Source organism: Engraulis encrasicolus, chromosome 13, assembly GCF_034702125.1.
Source record: "Engraulis encrasicolus isolate BLACKSEA-1 chromosome 13, IST_EnEncr_1.0, whole genome shotgun sequence".
Taxonomy (NCBI): Eukaryota; Metazoa; Chordata; class Actinopteri; order Clupeiformes; family Engraulidae; genus Engraulis; species Engraulis encrasicolus.
This window is the reverse complement of record NC_085869.1, coordinates 31254846-31274117: the sequence shown is the minus strand read 5'-3', so window position 1 is coordinate 31274117 and position 19272 is coordinate 31254846. Positions and strand designations below refer to the sequence as shown.

The 19272-nt window shown below is 43.5% G+C and overlaps 1 long non-coding RNA gene across 1 annotated transcript; it reads right to left on the bottom strand.

Moving 5' to 3' along the window:
• Positions 1-13833: 13833 nt before the first annotated feature.
• LOC134461683 (uncharacterized) lies at positions 13834-17818 on the bottom strand. Its single transcript, XR_010037365.1, has 3 exons — positions 17744-17818; positions 14784-14855; positions 13834-14660 (listed from the first exon to the last, which is right to left on the bottom strand). It is a non-coding gene; the product is annotated as an uncharacterized LOC134461683 (long non-coding RNA).
• Between the last annotated feature and the right edge of the window lie 1454 nt (positions 17819-19272).

Below are 19272 nucleotides of genomic sequence, written 5' to 3'. Positions count from 1 at the left end.
TCAGACTCCTGCAAGCGAGTGGGAGACTCACCCTCCTACACACAGCACGTACACACACACACACACACACACACACACACACACACACACACACACACACACACACACTGGAAGATCCATCAGGGGCTCCAGGGATCACACACACACGCACGGTCGTCACACGCGCATGCATGTGCGCGCGCACGCACACACACACACACACACACACACACACACACACACACACACACACACACACACACACAGCATAATGGCCGGTGTCCCGCCCACAACCGGCACACACACCACGCTAATGAGAGGATAATCGCATCCCGCGGCCCCCTGACGGATCTGGCTCTGTGCGTGTGTGTGTGTGTGTGTGTGTGTGTGTGTGTGTGTGTGTGTGTGTGTGTGTGTGTGTGTGTGTGTGTGTGTGTGTGTGTGTGTGTGTGTGTGTGTGTGTGTGTGTGTGTGTGTGTGGGCAGGACACCGGCCATTATGCTGCCCACATGTAGCCCTATAGCTGCTGCTGCTGATGCTCAGAAAGGCAGGCACACAGGAAGCCGTGGGAAGCTGTAGTGTGTGTGTGTGTGTGTGTGTGTGTGTGTGTGTGTGTGTGTGTGTGTGTGTGTGTGTGTGTGTGTGTGTGTGTGTGTGTGTGTGTGTGTGTGTGTGTGTGTGTGTGTGTGTGTGTGTGTGTGTGTGTGTGCATAAAGCTGTGGGTAGCTATAAGAGCAGGCGGTGGGGGAGCAGGAGCGAGAGCAGGAGCGGTGAGGTAAGGGCGGTGGCGGCAGCAAACCTTACTATTCCAGGGAGCCACTTCACTAGACAAGCTCTCTCTCTCTCTCTCTCTCTCTCTCTCTCTCTCTCTCTCTCTCTCTCTCTATCTCACACACACACACACACCCTCTCTCTCTCACACACACACACAAACTCGCTCTCAGTCACTCTTTCTCAAAATCACACACATTTCAGACACAGCATGCTGTGCGTAATTGATTCAAAACTTCCTCGGAGTTTCTGTTACCTGTGGGGTGCTTTTGTTTTCTTTTCACTTTTGTTTTCTTTTTTTTTCTTTTTGTTTGGGTATATTTCTCCTCATCAGTGTCAGAATCTGTAGTGGTGAGCAGCAGGAGGATATACAGTACAGGAATGATACATGAGCGACAGCAGCAACAATACCTGATTTGTTCTCCTTCCTCCTCCTCTTCCTCCTCCTCCTCCTCCTCCACCTGTTCCAATGTCACATGTCCATTATCCTACATAGAGATACAGTATATTGACATCCCACTGCTGCAAAAAGAGACATTATATGGTCATTTTATACTTTTGGAGCAGTTTCTTTTCATTATTTAGGCTGCAGCAAAATGCCAAAAACTGACTTTATCGCTGTAGACCAGAGTTTGTGTTTTACAGAGGAGCAGTATTGACATTCCACTCTATAACAGTAGACTGCATATGGGCATTTCACAGTCTCTGTTCATTGTGTACAGGACAAGATGCCAAAACCCGACAGATGTCATCTTGTAGACCAGTGTCTCCATTCAATTCTTTCAAAATGCTGTACATTGGTGTTGGCAATGCATTGGACACATACACATACTCCTCCCAATGGTCTGTCATTCAAAATATACAGTACATACAGACAATCCAGAAAGTATTCACAGCGCTTCACTTTTTTCACATTTGAAAAAGTGAAGCGCTGTGAATACTTTCCGGATTGACTGTATTACACTGACATGGGAGCAGTGTCTTCATTCAAAACAGTAAAATACTGTGTATGCTTATACTGACAGCCAGTGTCAGAGAAAACATCCATCAGAAAAATAAATACAATAGGCACATATCCACACCATTCTAGCCATAAGTGAATTCTTTTGCAGACCTGCCATCGGCAGACACGAACGTCGTCCCCTCAATGCTATTAGAGACATTTAGTATAACATACTGTATCGACATACTGACACCTTATAATTTCAGTACAGTGGAATACAACATACAGTACTGCCAGAGATCACTGTATTACACGCATTTGCACGTGGCCGTGGATTTTGGGCACATACGGCATTATAAATCCTCTGCTAACTGCAGTCATTCATAAATATGCTATTAATTTAGCCCATGGTGTGGCTCTGGCATCAGGGGGCTGTGGCACTGCTCCATTGGCACTGTCATCTGTGGAGGCACACACATGCTGTAGCCTACACACCCACGTAGCTCTGTCTGACAGGGGAGCCAACCTGTCACCAGTCAAGGCTAAGTGACTGGCATGGAATGTCAGACATGTCATGCAGAGTGTGTTTATGGGGGGCTTGTGTGTGTGTGTGTGTGTGTGTGTGTGTGTGTGTGTGTGTGTGTGTGTGTGTGTGTGTGTGTGTGTGTGTGTGTGTGTGTGTGTGTGTGTGTGTGTGTGTGTGTGTGTGTGTGTGTGTGTGTGTGTGTGTGTGTCTTCTTTATGAGGGTTGATGTGTGAGTGGCACAGGCCTCCCGGCGACCCCCTTTAGCAGTGCAATCGGATTGGGGAGAGAGCTGCCTGGATTACGCTGCTCAATCTCCGTAGCAAATACAGGAATTAGGATGAAATTTAATCAGCTACACACTCCCCACAGCTGCGCCGTGGGCTCCTGAGTTAGGGTATGTGCAGTGCAGCTATCTGTCCCACCCAGTACAGTAGTGTGTGTGTGTGTGTGTGCTATATAACTATACTATTCACTATTTAACCCAATTAATTGTTTTAAATATTGTTTCACTAATTAGACCTACCCCAATTTCTCCCAATTAAGAGGCCTGCTGTTGGTTGACACACTGCCGCTTCCCATTTTTGGTCTGACTAGTATGTATTGTGTCAATTTCAGTGTGTGTACTTCTTAAAGTAGATAACAGAGAAAAGAGATAAATCAAAAAAGACAAAATGCATGCTTTTACACAAACCAATGCTGTTTTATGAGGCACTGAGTAGTAGATTTTTAGACCTCAACTTGCAGACATGAAACCTGCAAAACTTAACTTGCAAAAAATGAAAATAAAAAAAATGTGAGTTTGTCAGTTTTGTCCAAGCCTACTTGTTCATGCATCCTTACCTTACCTCAAGTAAGGGTACAGTGAACAGTCATATTCACATAAATTAATAAAAACACAAAATACTCACTGTCTAAAGTCCAGAAACAGACACACACACGCGCACACACGCGCACACACACACACACACACACACACACACACACACACACGCGCGCACACACGCGCACACACACACACACACACACACACACACACACACACACACATTCACATATTACCTCCAACCCCTCATCCCCTTTCTACATTCTTGCAAGCGTATTATTCAACCTTGATGTTGTTAACATATTTATTGGCCTGGCTGATGACTGGAACATCTGGTGAAATCCTACACAGCGCGCCCGGGGGGAGCCGCTAACACAATTAGCGTCGCTACTGGCGCATGCAGGGCCACTGCGTACAACTCATCTCAACAGAAGCCATTTGCCACTCGTTCCCCTCGCTGTAAATGACAAGTGTACTTTCACTCTCTCTCTGTTGCTCTCCGTTGAAAGGCCTGTTTACAAAACAAGCGATCAATGAGATGCAAATAGATGGGGAGATAATAAAGCACATCACAACGGCATGTGCGAAACTAGATGTTGCGGCCCCCACTCCAACATGACTCTGTCCAGATGAACGTAGAGTTCTACAATGGTATCTGATTGGACAATAAATGAGCCAATCCAGATCACCAAAAGGGATTTTCCAGTGTTTCCACTGTTCAGGTGTTGATTTCAGAGACAGTGACAGCTTTGGCTGGGCCCAGGACAAAGTAATTTAAATGCCCCAACTCAGTGCATACAATGTAATGAAAATCCAATTCTGGGCTACCCATCTCCCTGGGCACGTGACAACTGACCCCTTTGCCTCTCCTTGTCAGCTTCCCTTGTTTAATACTGCATATTCATTCTTTAAAAATTTAACAGAGAACAGTGTTCAAGGCAGTTGTTGGTGGCAAGGATGTTTTTGCTATTTTCCCGACTGGACAAGTCCCCATCTTCTAAAATAGTTTTCTCAACGGGGGCTCTACAGCCCTCCAGGGGGCGTTAGAGAGCCTTAGGGGGCGCTGAAAAGGATACAGCTGAGAGGAGGCGGTGCTTAGTTGCCATTGGGGGCATATTCCATTTTATTTTTTATTGTCATGGGGGCGTTGGCAGGCTTATGATGAAGCCAAGGGGTTGTTTATTTATTTGTATTTAAAAAAAAAAAAAAAAAGGTTTAGAACCACTGGTCTAAAATATTGGTATGTTGTAGTCCATTGGTGAACCCACCCCTGTGAAGCTCTAACCTGCATTGCCCTGATCCACCAACCCCCACACGCACGCAGGCACGCATGCATGCACGCACACACACACACACACATGCACACTCACAGACACAGACACAGACACAGACACAGACACAGACACACACAGACAGACACACACACACACACACACACACACACACACACACACACACACACACACACACACACACACACACACACACACACACACACACACACACACACACACACACACACACACACACACACACACACACACCCTGCAACCCTGGCTGCTGTGATAGTGAGGGCGCCTGTTGTAGGGTAGCCTCGAGGCCAGGAGAAATTCAGCAATGCAGTGACACAAAAATTAAGGGGTGAAAAAATGATGGGTTTTTATTTAACCAAAGTCCCAAAAAGGTGCAGAAACTATTTACAAAAAATGTAAGAGAGAAACAAAGCAAACATAGAAAAGTAAGCTAGTAAAAAAGAAAAGAAATGGTGGAGTCAAACATATGACTTACGAGAGCCACCACAATAAACCCAACACCTCATATCAGGTGGGGCCAACAGCACACATGTGCTTCAAACAAAGAATGAGCCTCCCGAGTTCCCTACACTGGGATTTACATAGACAAGATACTCAAGGCATCGGCCAATCACATGGCACTACCAATTAGGCTATTGTAATTGGAAATCAGGCTAACATAGCCAATTGAGGGCACCTCGTTAAACCAGCCCACTAAGGGCACATGCGCATTCCACCTTAACACAAAGGAAAGTAAATTAGGCCTATTCTTAAACATACAAACAAATCAAGAAAAACAAAAAGCAGTACAAAACAAAAAGCAGTACAGCACCTATGTGCACCTAGGACACTGACTTTTAAACAAACATGAAAAACAAGCAAATAAATCATCAGNAAATAAGTAAAACTAGTGCGGTGGGGTTCACACCGTCACACACCCCCAACCATATGTCAAGGCGTGCCGGCTCGCCGAAGACACGGAAGAGGCACAACTAAATCATGCAGATTTTACGCATATGCTTACCCCACTAAAAATACATCACAAACAGGAAAGAAAAATAAAGACAGTAGACCATTAGTCGGTCAAAAAAGAAATACTGGGACAACCCCATTCAGAGGACACAAAACCAAAACAAAAATAAAACCACCCCAAGTACAAACAAAGAACACAGACAATACCACAACAGGCACAAAAGGGATAAACTGTGGACCACAATGAGGCAGATGCCCCCAGTTCGATGCATATGGCTTAAAAGCCGCTTCGGGTGGAATCACAAGTCCACGCAATGGCCCCATAGCCACATAAAGTACAGTAGACCGCACTTGCTTTTCAGAAGTCACTGGACCAAAGTCATTTGCAGGTGGTGTCGGTTTGTGCTGGTAATGCCTCTTTGCAAGAGACGCACGCCTTTTGTGTCTCTGTCGCGAATGTACATGTGTCTTAGAAAACGGACTCACGTGTATGTGGGCCTCTGCAGGCCCGACTGTTGAGCCACATGGTGAAGGCTCTGGTGCTGCACAAGCCAACACTGGCTTCACAGCTGGAGATGGATCAGGAACTGTTGATGGTGCTGCTGCACCGGGCTCTGTAGACTCAGCCACAGATATCTGCGGCCCTGCAGCTGCTGAAGGGGGCTCAGTTGGCGAAGCTTGTTCAGGCTCCGCTAGAACGCAAGCCTCCATAGGCCCCAGTGCTTGAGCAACGGATGTGCTGGCCTCTGTGCTTTCCAGCACCCATGGCTGGTGGAGCACACACATGGCCAGACTATGGCCATAGCTTCTGCAATGGCCACACCATCTCTCCGGACGATCTGGGCAGGAAGTTGAGTGGTGGTCGCTCATGGAACAGTGGAAGCAGCAGGATTCCGCTCGGCTCTCCGGACGGCAGGGACACAGCTCCTTCCCTGGCTGGATGCCTCCGCCTAGCTGGTTGAGAAGGAAGCGTTGGGTGGTGAAGATAGTCTCCAGCGTGGTCGCAGCCGGGTATTGTTGTAGCCATTTGGCCCACTGCTCAGGAAAACGGTCTTCAAGAGCCTCCACCAGGAGAGGGGTAGCCTCCTCCCACTCATCTTCGAGCTCCAGCCACTCTAACAACTGCTCAGCAGCAAGTCTCTTTTCCAGCTCTTCATCCATGGTGATGAAAAAAATCTCAATGGAAAAAGAAGGATATGCTAATTTAAAAAAATGTCACTGCAATTTCTCCACGGCACACTGGCATCCCAAACCGCTGCCACCAAATGTTGTAGAGTAGCCTCGTGGCCAGGAGAAATTGAGCAATGCAGTGACACAAAAATTAAGGGGTGAAAAAATGATGGGTTTTTATTTAACCAAAGTCCAAAAAAAGGTGCAGAAACTATTTACAAAAAATGTAAGAGAGAAACAAAGCAAACATAGAAAAGTAAGCTAGTAAAAAAGAAAAGAAATGGTGGAGTCAAACATATGACTTACGAGAGCCACCACAATAAACCCAACACCTCATATCAGGTGGGGCCAACAGCACACATGTGCTTCAAACAAAGAATGAGCCTCCCGAGTTCCCTACACTGGGATTTACATAGACAAGATACTCAAGGCATCGGCCAATCACATGGCACTACCAATTAGGCTATTGTAATTGGAAATCAGGCTAACATAGCCAATTGAGGGCACCTCGTTAAACCAGCCCACTAAGGGCACATGCGCATTCCACCTTAACACAAAGGAAAGTAAATTAGGCCTATTCTTAAACATACAAACAAATCAAGAAAAACAAAAAGCAGTACAAAACAAAAAGCAGTACAGCACCTATGTGCACCTAGGACACTGACTTTTACACAAACGTGAAAAACAAGCAAATAATCATCAGAAAATAAGTAAAACTAGTGCGGTGGGGTTCACACCGTCACACACCCCCACCCATATGTCAAGGTGTGCCGGCTCGCCGAAGACACGGAAGAGGCACAACTAAATCATGCAGATTTTACGCATAAGCTTACCCCCCTAAAAACAAATCATAAATAGGAAAGACAAATAAAGACAGTAGACCATTGGTCGGTCAAAAAAATACTGGGACAACCCAATTCAGAGGACACAAAACCAAAGGCAAAACGAAAATCAAACCACCCCAAGTACAGACAAAGAACACAGACAATACCACAACAGGCACAAAAGAGATAAACTGTGGACCACAATGAGGCAGATGCCCCCAGTTCGATGCATATGGCTTAAAAGCCGCTTCGGGTGGAATCACAAGTCCACGCAATGGCCCCATAGCCACATAAAGTACAGTAGACCGCACTTGCTTTTCAGAAGACACTGGACCAAAGTCATTTGCAGGTGGTGTCGGTTTGTGCTGGTAATGCCTCTTTGCAAGAGACGTACGCCTTTTGTGTCTTTGTCGCGAATGTACATGTGTCTTAGAAAAATGACTCACGTGTGTGTGGGCCTCTGCAGGCCCAGCTATTGAGCCACATGGTGAAGGCTCTGGTGCTGCACAAGCCAACACTGGCTTCACAGCTGGAGATGGATCAGGAACTGTTGATGGTGCTGCTGCACCGGGCTCTGTAGACTCAGCCACAGATATCTGCGGCCCTGCAGCTGCTGAAGGGGGCTCAGTTGGCGAAGCTTGTTCAGGCTCCGCTAGAACGCAAGCCTCCATAGGCCCCAGTGCTTGAGCAACGGATGTGCTGGCCTCTGTGCTTTCCAGCACCCATGGCTGGTGGAGCACACACATGGCCAGACTATGGCCATAGCTTCTGCAATGGCCACACCATCTCTCCGGACGATCTGGGCAGGAAGTTGAGTGGTGGTCGCTCATGGAACAGTGGAAGCAGCAGGATTCCGCTCGGCTCTCCGGACGGCAGGGACACAGCTCCTTCCCTGGCTGGATGCCTCCGCCTAGCTGGTTGAGAAGGAAGCGTTGGGTGGTGAAGATAGTCTCCAGCGTGGTCGCAGCCGGGTATTGTTGTAGCCATTTGGCCCACTGCTCAGGAAAACGGTCTTCAAGAGCCTCCACCAGGAGAGGGGTAGCCTCCACCCAATCATCTTCGAGCTCCAGCCACTCTAACAACTGCTCAGCAGCCAGTCTCTTTTCCAGCTCTTCATCCATGGTGAGGCAAAAAATCTCAATGGAAAAAGAAGGATATGCTAATTTAAAAAAATGTCACTGCAATTTCTCCACGGCACACTGGCATCCCAAACCGCTGCCACCAAATGTTGTAGAGTAGCCTCGTGGCCAGGAGAAATTGAGCAATGCAGTGACACAAAAATTAAGGGGTGAAAAAATGATGGGTTTTTATTTAACCAAAGTCCCAAAAAGGTGCAGAAACTATTTACAAAAATGTAAGAGAGAAACAAAACAAACATAGAAAAGTAAGCTAGTAAAAAAGAAAAGAAATGGTGGAGTCAAACATATGACTTACGAGAGCCACCACAATAAACCCAACACCTCATATCAGGTGGGGCCAACAGCACACATGTGCTTCAAACAAAGAATGAGCCTCCCGAGTTCCCTACACTGGGATTTACATAGACAAGATACTCAAGGCATTGGCCAATCACATGGCACTACCAATTAGGCTATTCTAATTGGAAATCAGGCTAACATAGCCAATTGAGGGCACCTCGTTAAACCAGCCCATTAAGGGCACATGCGCATTCCACCTTAACACAAAGGAAAGTAAATTAGGCCTATTCTTAAACATACAAATAAATCAAGAAAAACAAAAAGCAGTACAAAACAAAAAGCAGTACAGCACCTATGTGCACCTAGGACACTGACTTTTACACAAACGTGAAAAACAAGCAAATAAAGAACTCAGAAAATGAATGAAATTAGTGCGGTGGGGTTCACACCGTCACAGCCCCTATGTGAGAGATCATTAGCCACATGCAGGCAGGCCCTTTGTCACCTTCCCCATGACACCTGCTCAGGTACTAATGTCAACAGGACAACAGGAAGACAGCTAGGCTAGCAGTGCCATCATTACACAGATGTGCCAAAATAAGGTTTCCAGGGAGGCTGCCAGCAGGGAGACAAAGGGGTCAGTTGTCCTCCTGGGCTTCAAGAGAGAGGGGGCCCGAAATTATTCCTCATTAGATTGTATGTATTGGGTGGGGGGCCCTTTCAGATGACTTTGCTCTGTACCTGGCCACAGCTATCAGCAGCCCTGAAGGCCACTACAACATATAGGCGATCATGGGTCAGAAAGCCAATTCGTCCATTCTTAATCCATAATTAGTCGCATCACCTGTCTTGGGAGCACAGGAGGAAGGAAGAATGCATGGCATGACAAGGACTTTTTCTATTTCTTTTCACTTTTTCCTTGCAACACATACAGGATGCACCATGAAAGTTTGTACGTCCTGTGAGGTCAAGATTGGTCTACTTTTATTTCAGGTTTCCCGTTTGATCTATCCCTGCCAGACAGTGCAGCTCTCATGCCTTTTCCCCCAATGGAACAAACTTTCTGTTTTTCTTATACCAAACTGCTGAATCTGTTAACATGTCTTGGCTTCACCACATCATTTTTCCCTCTCACATTTTTCATTTTTTTCAACTACACAATGTGTTATTCTCTCTTTCTCACAGTCTTGTATCTGCATAAATTTCAAAGGAATACTCTCTTCTCACTAACTCTTCTCACAGTATATAGGCTACCTGTATAATAGTCTGTACGTACTCCTCTCTGCAGCCCACCTGCCCTGTCACCTTTTCTCTCCTTCTCTCGCTACCACTGTCTGTCCTCCTCCTTCCTCCCTCCCTCTCTCTTTCTCTCTCTCTCTCTCTCTCTCTCTCTCTCTCTCTCTCTCTCTCTCTCTCTTTTTCTCTCTCTCTCTCTCGCTCTCTCCCACACTCTCTCCTCCCTCCCTCTGTTCCTACCCACCCTTGCCACACTGTGGGGTTTGTGTGTGTGCGTGTGCGTTGGAAGGACCTGTGGGTGTGTTTGTGTGTGTGTGTGTTAGCTCAGCGTGGATCTGTTTGCCTTCGCATTGGACAACATTTCCCCCGAAAATGTGCTGCAAAAGCAAACACAGATAGCAAACACGCAGACAAATTCACAGGAATAGGCCTATCTGTTATTTACTATTGGCCGGCCTCCTGAACTTTTCTCAAGGAGACTGTGAGGTAAGCGTGTGGCAAACAGGTAATATATATATAATAGGCCAACATAGATAAATTAACTCAAACTATTGTTTACTGCATGTTCTTTACAAAACACCTGTTTTCAAATTCACTTACTGTTGTCATAGTTGCTATGCAAAAGTTATGCAACTATCTCATATTGGCAAGGCAAGATAATTATATTTCAAAAGACTCTCTTTCTCCGGAAATATTTTTATTGCGCCAACAATTTCCAGAGCAGCCGAGGAGTAATGCAATGTCTCATTTACCTACGTAGGTGAGAAAAATGCACAACTATAAACTCAATTTGAAACAATAACAATCTTTAAGAAACAACTGAAACAAAAAGATGACTAAATCTCTGCATTGAAACTGGTCTGAAGCTTATTTAATATTTCCCTTATTCATTTGGCAGACTTTGTCAGCCAACACCCATTACTACGGTGGCCCAGTAGTGCAATCAATGTTTACATTATACAACACAAATAAACAACTTTGAAAACAAAATTACATTGAGAATACACACTTACATATTGAAAACAAGTTGACATTTCACAAAACACATTAACAAATGTAAAAACAACTCTACAAAACACATAGGGCAACTGACATTAACAAGTTTGAAAACAAAATTACATTTGCATTATACACTTACATCTTTAAAAAACTCATTCCTATTTCATAAAACACATTAATAAATGTACAACAAACAAAACAAAAAAACAAATCTAAAATACATTACAAATAATCTAAAATACATTTCAATGATCTGACAAAAAAACCTTTGATACAAATCACATTGACAAGTTTGGAAACAAAATTAGCCTACATTTACAATATCTTACTTGAAAAAAAAAAAAAACATTTCATTAAACACATTTGCAAATGTGAAAGCAAATTACCATTTCATTAAACACATTTGCAAATGTGAAAGCAAATGAACAAAACACAAAAGCAAACTGCGAGACACATTTACATTTCACGAAACACAAAGCAAATTAACAAAACACAAAACACAAAAGCAAACTGCGAGACACATTTACATTTCACGAAACACAAACGCAAACTCCAAAAACACATTACATTAACGAAATTTCTTACGGAAGTACGAAATTTCTTACGGAAGTAAGAAATTTCTTACGGAAGTGGTGTAGGTGCCCAACGCGTTCCTCCTGCCTGATCCGTTCCCTAATGGGGCGTCAGGAAAGCGGACGTGACGAAACAGGAAATAGTGAGGAATAATTACATACTTTCAGCGAGTGGATGAGACGGTCGATGCGGCGAGTGAAGAGCATTCATTTTTTAGCATTTATTTGATCGTTCTGAGAAAAATTGTCCGGTAACATACACACACACATGTATTGCCCGTCTTGTGGCGTTTGTTTATTCGCCTTATTCACCCGGAACGTTCTAAAGACGTTGAGGGGTACACTTCAGGGGTACATTCGGTAACGCACCAGCTGTCATAGCGCCTCACTGTTGTGTGCCCAAATGTTCGTCCTCAAAGAGAAAAAATCCTACCGTGGACAGACTTTCCACCGTTTCCACAAAGAGCAGGCACTTCGCCGTGAATGTATAAATCAAATCAAGAGGGATCTTGGTCCATATTTCAAGGTAAGATGCAAAATTATGTTCAATCATACGCATTAGCTAGCACAAATAAGCTAGCTCGCCAAACTTGTCATGACTCATGTAGCCTAATGAAGCGAATGCCTCGGTGAAATAATAAAAAAAAATGAATGTGTAATTACACAACGCTACATTTATATGATTGTTGTACCTGTACAATGACAATAAAGTTTCATTCATTCATTCAGATCGCTATTTCAAGATTATGCTTTTAATTGTGTGGTAAGCGATCCGATGGCCACTGATTTTGTGCTACAAGAACCAGTATAGGCCTACGTGTGCCAAAATCAAGTTGTTTTGCTAACGAACTAAAATGCATACCCTGGTATTTATGGTTACAGATCAACGCTGAGACCAAAGTTTGCTCTGAGCACTTTGAGAAGCAGTGTTTTGTAAAGACCGCCTGTGGTATAAAGCTTATAAAGGATGCTGTGCCTTCTGAGCTCTAGGAAGAGCATTACTCAGGTGAGCTTCAATCGAGCTATGTGTAAAATGTAACACCACAAAAAAAGCGTTTTTGTTTATTACGGCATCTGTGAGGCACGGGTGTGCATGTGAATGTCAACTGCTTCCTACATGTTTAGATCTGATACACTTCCCCTGTCTATAGGCCTAATATCAGCACCACGCGTTTAACATGGCGTTAAGTTATGGTGATTAAACATGTTGCATGTCAAATAGTATAACCAGACAGGGCAAAGTGTTGATGGTCCTATCGCAGTTGCTCAGATCAAAGAGCATTGACAGAGGTTGTCGAGGAAAACGCTGTTCCCTAAACGCACAACATTGGCTACGGTAAACGTCGAGGGGGGGAGGGGGGGGGGGGGGGAGAATCAGAGATGGCCATGTATGGTGAGGTGATAAGAAAGTAAGCATAGCAGACAAAATAATTCCAAAATGGCAAAATATACCGGTACTCTGGGACTTGTTGCTGTATTGGAAACAGTTTTTCAAGCGGTGTTCCTCTACCCTCTGTCAGTTTCGGTACACTGAGTGTCCATGATTACTGTACTGTGTTTGTAGGCTACTGAAGTCATGGTGCCTTTGGAGTTAGTTACTCTAGTTATTACCAGTGTTGGGAAAGTTACTCAAAAACTGTAATGCATTACTGATCACATGTTACTGTCTTTTCAAAATAATCCTGTACACTACAATATTACTATGTTTAAAATGCATGGCATTACACTACTGTTACATAAATTACTTTCAAAAAGGACTTAGGCCTAAATATGAATCTGGCCATGTATTACAAACATATCAGTATCAGGGTGGTACATTTCAAATTAAGTAATTCAAATAATTTTATACAATATGGTACTAGCTGAGATATCACCTGACCTGCCACAAAAAATGTCATCGACCCATATGCTGTACACAACATTTTTCTAATGTTTTGTATTCTGATCTATTACAGCTGGAGCTTTCCCATGGTCAAGAGATGAACGCTAAACTTGATAGTTTTTTTTCCTCCTCCTTCCTGCCTGCACTGTACAAAAAGTCAGTAAACAAAAACAAATGATTGCATTTCACAGGTTTGTTTATTATAATTTCAAAGAGAAATGATGTATGAATAATACAAGACATTATTATATAACAACAACATTTAGTATAAGAACATTTCGTATAATATGATGATATATCATGAATATCATGTACATTTGAAGCATGAGAGATTTGTACAAATAAACATCAATTCAATGTATGTTTCCTGTTTCACTTGTGACTGAATTTTTCAGAATTTCAGAATAATGGGCCTTAGAAGTTTAACATTGCACTCACTGCCCACATCTGGTTAACAGAGCCTACTAGTGTCATGGGTATGACGCCATAAAATTTTGCTAGGATGCCGGACAATTCTGTAATCTCCTTCTCGGATATGAAGCCTGTGTACAGGTCACTAACGAATGACACCTCACCAGACGGGGCAATTCCAATCAGGCCTTTGAAATTTGGGTTGCCCTTGTAATGGGAATAGATTTTGGAGTTAAGTACCTGCAAACTAAGCATTTGCACATATATTTCTGTACAGTCTAGAATGACTCTGGTGTCTGGGTAAGTGTTTTGAAAACAAGTAGGCATACATTCATCTACTGTGGCTTTTGAAGGCCAAATGGGGAGAGATCCTAACATGAAGTATCGATAATTAGCCCAGGTGACAGATTCTGCTCACAGTTGACTGTGACACACCAAAGCGCACCGCAAGGTCCTGCTCAGCAAACCCCTGTCTGAGGCAACAGAGAAAGAGAAAGAACTGGTCCATAGTTGCTAGTTTGGAGATATTAAATGCCTGTCTAATGACCTGTACCTCTGTTTGTCTAAGCCTTTGAGCCTGACTCCATCCTACCATGCTTGTGGCTGTGGGCTGTAGAGCCATATATACAGCTTTAAAGGTGGCATAGTCTGGGAATCCTGTGTAAAATGACATCGGACTATCATCACACTGGAATCTTGACACACTGAACACTTTATCTTTGAGTTGTGCTATTAACTTGTCTTGCTCAATGATGTGCTTGCGAGCCGCCTCAAGTTGTTCCTCTGGTGTCAGCGGTGGAACAGCATAATCATGGTACGGGTGTGGAGGAGGTACATCTGTGCTGGAGGGGCAAAAAGACAACACTACTAGTTGTGATCAAACTGTCAATTCCTAACCGGTATAAAACTGAATGCAGTAATGAGTTACAAACTATGGCACAACTAAATACAATTCATTAACTTACCTCAAGGCATCCCTTCTCACATCAGGTTGGTTCTCATCAGGCTGGTTTTCATCCACCTCCATGGAATCCGTACTGAAAAAGAAACACACAGGACAGGAGTCACAACATACACAGGGCAGCCGTGGCCTAGTGGTGGGGCAGCCGTGGCCTAGTGCAATGTTTCCCAACCTTTTTTGTCTTGTGTACCCCCAAGCCTTTTCATTGTGCCATGAGTACCCCTAAATCAAGTTCTATATCGCTTTCTCCATCCCAATGTAACTAAGCTCCATATGTTTGTTAAAATTAAATTTTTCCAAGTACCCCCTGCTGTGTGCTCGCGTACCCCTAGTGGTACACGTACCCCTGGTTGGGAAACACTGGCCTAGTGGTTAGAGAGTTGGTCTTTTAATCTGGGGGTTGCAGGTTCGAATACCCCTGACCTCTCCATGGCTTAAGTGCCATTGAGAAAGGCACATAACATTGCTCACTGACACATTGCTCCAGGGACTGTAACCATACCCTGACAAATATGGTAATAACTAAGTCAACAATGCAAACAAATATATCTCCAGCACATATATTAATTCCCCAGTATTTTGTCTAAATTTAAATGTATTCCTATGGCAAACTATTCTCCGTTTTTCATTAATTATTATTAAAGAGGTTTGGTACACACATGTCAGTATAACAATATAACAGCTGTAGGGCTACTTAATCAAACCATAAAAGCAAAGAATGTATTTGTATACCCTGGCTAACCATTTTTCATTCAAATGTCAATTTGTTAGGCCGCACCCACCAAGCAACCATACCAAATGGAATCACATAATCAAGGGCCGTCAAACTTATCGCAGCACGGCACCAGTTTGAAAATGCATTGTCTGAAGGGCTAATTTTAGGTTATGCCAGACACCGTTTAAAATAATGCAAATATTCAAACACTTGGGCTGCGCAGTCACAATGTATGATTAGGCTACGACTTCCAGGTCTACTTCCAGTAACCGGGGTACGATAGAACACAGCCTGCATTCGTTTGATGAAATTAAGCAAGTTAAAGGAATCCTACTGCACAGTGCTACTGGTGTTGTGCTCTAAAGCGACTGCCTGCAATAAAACAAATTACTCATGGACTGCTCTCCTGTAACTCTAGACGACAGAGGGTTAGCTCCATGAAATTCACTACCTGGCACCCTACATTTTGGTGAGTAATGCCCTTAGCAATCCAGACATACAGGGGGCAGACACATTCTCGCAAACCCCGTAGTTATAAGGCATTGCAAGACGGTGATTATCCCCTGTAAAGTCAGGATTGTGAAGGGCATTACTCACCAAAATGTATGGGTGATGATAGTGGAAGGTGCCAGGTGTATGTGCAGTGAATTTGATGGAGCTAACCCTCTGTAGTCCAAACAGAGTTACAGGGGGGCAGTCCATGAAGTCCTCCGTTTTATGGCAGGCAGTCGCTTTAGAGCACAACACAGGCAATCATGCATCCAGAATGGGAGATAGAAATTTCTTTCTAGGCCCCCTTCATATTGGCGTACATCAGTTCCATCACATACCAAGCAGGTGGAAGAAATATGTGGTCAGCAGCACACTGGCCTATGCCAGAGCAGTCTAATATGAGAGTTACGTCACTCCCATAGACCTCTATGGTCCAATCTTTCCACAGCAATGGTGGCTCTCAAGGAGCCTCATGGAGCGTTTTTTACACAAAAATCTCCATTGACTTGAGTTCCAATAGAAGTAGGCTAGTTACTTTTAGCTCTGGGCGGTGGCCGTAGCACACAGACAATGTGGTAAACATTCTTTGTTTGTTATGTAATGGTTCTGTGTTGGTCTACAGCGAACACATAGTTGCTGTTTAGAAATATTTTAATCTAAGTGAATCACATCACCAACTGACTTCCTGGTCCCCGGGTTGGCACAAACTCTCCTAATGGACGGCTCTGGACCTATGCCATTAAGAGTATTACTGCAAAAGAGGAAAAGCGGAATGCACCAAAAAGTGCGCCTCTTGAGAGAAAAGAAAAGTGAAAGTGAAAGCCCATTGGGAAAACTCCAACTCCATTGTCATTGTGACACAGCCATGGCCGTAGCCAGGAATTTGAAATAAGGGAGGTCCATAGTGCACGCGCAGCGCACCACACATTTTTAAAGGTGCACTGTGTAGGATGTTGCCCAGAGTATCTATTGTAACTATGTTGCTCATTGAAACTATGCTGTTTTTTTTGTGTGCCAATTTTGGTCTTTTCATGAATATTTGCTAAATAATGAACTAATATTTACTAGTATGACCACAGTTTACAGTATGTTTTGCAGCTGAAAAGATTTCTGGAGAAGATCCCCTTTTCATGTATGAAAAATATTATTTTTCTCTAAAAATAAGGGAGGTACCTCATATGTGGCTACGGCCATGGACACAGCACTCCACAGCACACAAGTGAACACTGCACACTGCACACAACGAAATTGCATTCATGCCTCACCCTTGCAAGGTGGCAGCCCTCAGTGGCACCCCATGGGGAGCAGTGCGGTAGGACGGTACCATGGAGGATGGGGGAGAGCACTGGTTGATTACTCCCCCCACCAACCTGGCGGGTCGGGAGTCGAACCGGCAACCTCTGGGATGCAAGTCTGACGCCCTAACCGCTCACCCATGACTGCCCTGCTCTTGTCTCCCTGTCTGGGATCATAACTCTACTATAGGGCCTAATCCTCTAGCTTGAATAAAATGAAAGTGTCAGCTAAGTGAAATGTAATGCAATGTAATAACATCACAGTTTGAAATCTTTGGCTCATGACTCAGGAGGACATGATCAATGCAAACAAATATATCTCCAGCACATACATAAATTCTCCAGTTCTTTTTGTCTGAATTTAAATGTAGGCTATTCCTATGGCTAACTATTCTCAGTTTATTATTATTATTAGAGGGTTGGTAAACACATGTCAGTTGAATATTGACTGAACAAACTAACCTCGGTCTGCGAATGATGATTCTCCTCTTTGGCCTCTCTTAAGTCCAGGCGAACAAAGTTGGCACAGCATCCTTTATAAACTTTGTGAATTCAACGGGCGGTCTTTACAAAACACTGCTTCTCAAAGTGCTCAGAGCAAACCTTGGTCTCAGCGTTGATCTGTAACCATAAATACCAGGGTATGCATTTTAGTTCGTTAGCAAAACAACTTGATTTTGGCACACGTAGGACTATGCTACTGGTTCTGGTAGCACAAAATCAGTGGCCATCGGATCGCTTACCACACAGTTAAAAGCATAATCTTGAAATAGCGATCTGGAAACATCATATAAATGTAGCGTTGTGTAATTACACATTCATATTTTTTTTTTTATTTCACCGAGGCATTCGCTTCATTAGGCTACATGAGTCATGACAAGTTTGGCGAGCTAGCTTATTTGTGCTAGCTAATGCGTATGATTGAACATAATTTTGCCTCTTACCTTGAAATATGGACCAGGATCCCTCTTGCTTTGATTTATACATTCACGGCGAAGTGCCTGCTCTTTGTGGAAACGGTGGAAAGTCTGTCCACGGTAGGATTTTTTCTCTTTGAGGACGAACATTTGGGCACACAACAGTGAGGCGCTATGACAGCTGGTGCGTTGCCGAATGTACCCCTGAAGTGTACCCCTCAACGTCTTTAGAACGTTCCGGGTGAATAAGGCGAATGAAGCAAAGGCCACAAGACGGGCAATACATGTGTGTGTGTATGTTACCGGACACTTTTTCTCAGAACGATCAAATAAATGCTAAAAAATGAATGCTCTTCACTCGCCGCATCGACCGTCTCATCCACTCGCTGAAAGTATGTAATTATTCCTCACTATTTCCTGTTTCGTCACGTCCGCTTTCCTGACGCCCCATTAGGGAACGGATCAGGCAGGAGGAACGCGTTGGGCACCTACACCACTTCCGTAAGAAATTTCTCACTTCCGTAAGAAATTTCTTACTTCCGTAAGAAATTTCGTTAATGTAATGTGTTTTTGGAGTTTGCGTTTGTGTTTCGTGAAATGTTAATGTGTCTCGCAGTTTGTTTTTGTGTTTTGTTAATTTGCTTTGTGTTTCGTGAAATGTAAATGTGTCTCGCAGTTTGCTTTTGTGTTTTGTTCATTTGCTTTCACATTTGCAAATGTGTTTAATGAAATGTTTTCTTTTTTTTTTTTCAAGTAAGATATTGTAAATGTAGGCTAATTTTGTTTCCAAACTTGTTAATGTGATTTGTATCAAAGGTTTTTTTTTGTCAGATCATTGAAATGTATTTTAGATTATTTGTAATGTATTTTAGATTTGTTTTTTGTTTTGTTTGTTGTACATTTATTAATGTGTTTTATGAAATAGTAATTCGTTTTTTAAAGATGAAAGTGTGTAATGCAAATGTAATTTTGTTTTCAAACTTGTTAATGTCAGTTGCCCTATGTGTTTTGTAGAGTTGTTTTTACATTTGTTAATGTGTTTTGTGAAATGTCAACTTGTTTTCAATATGTAAG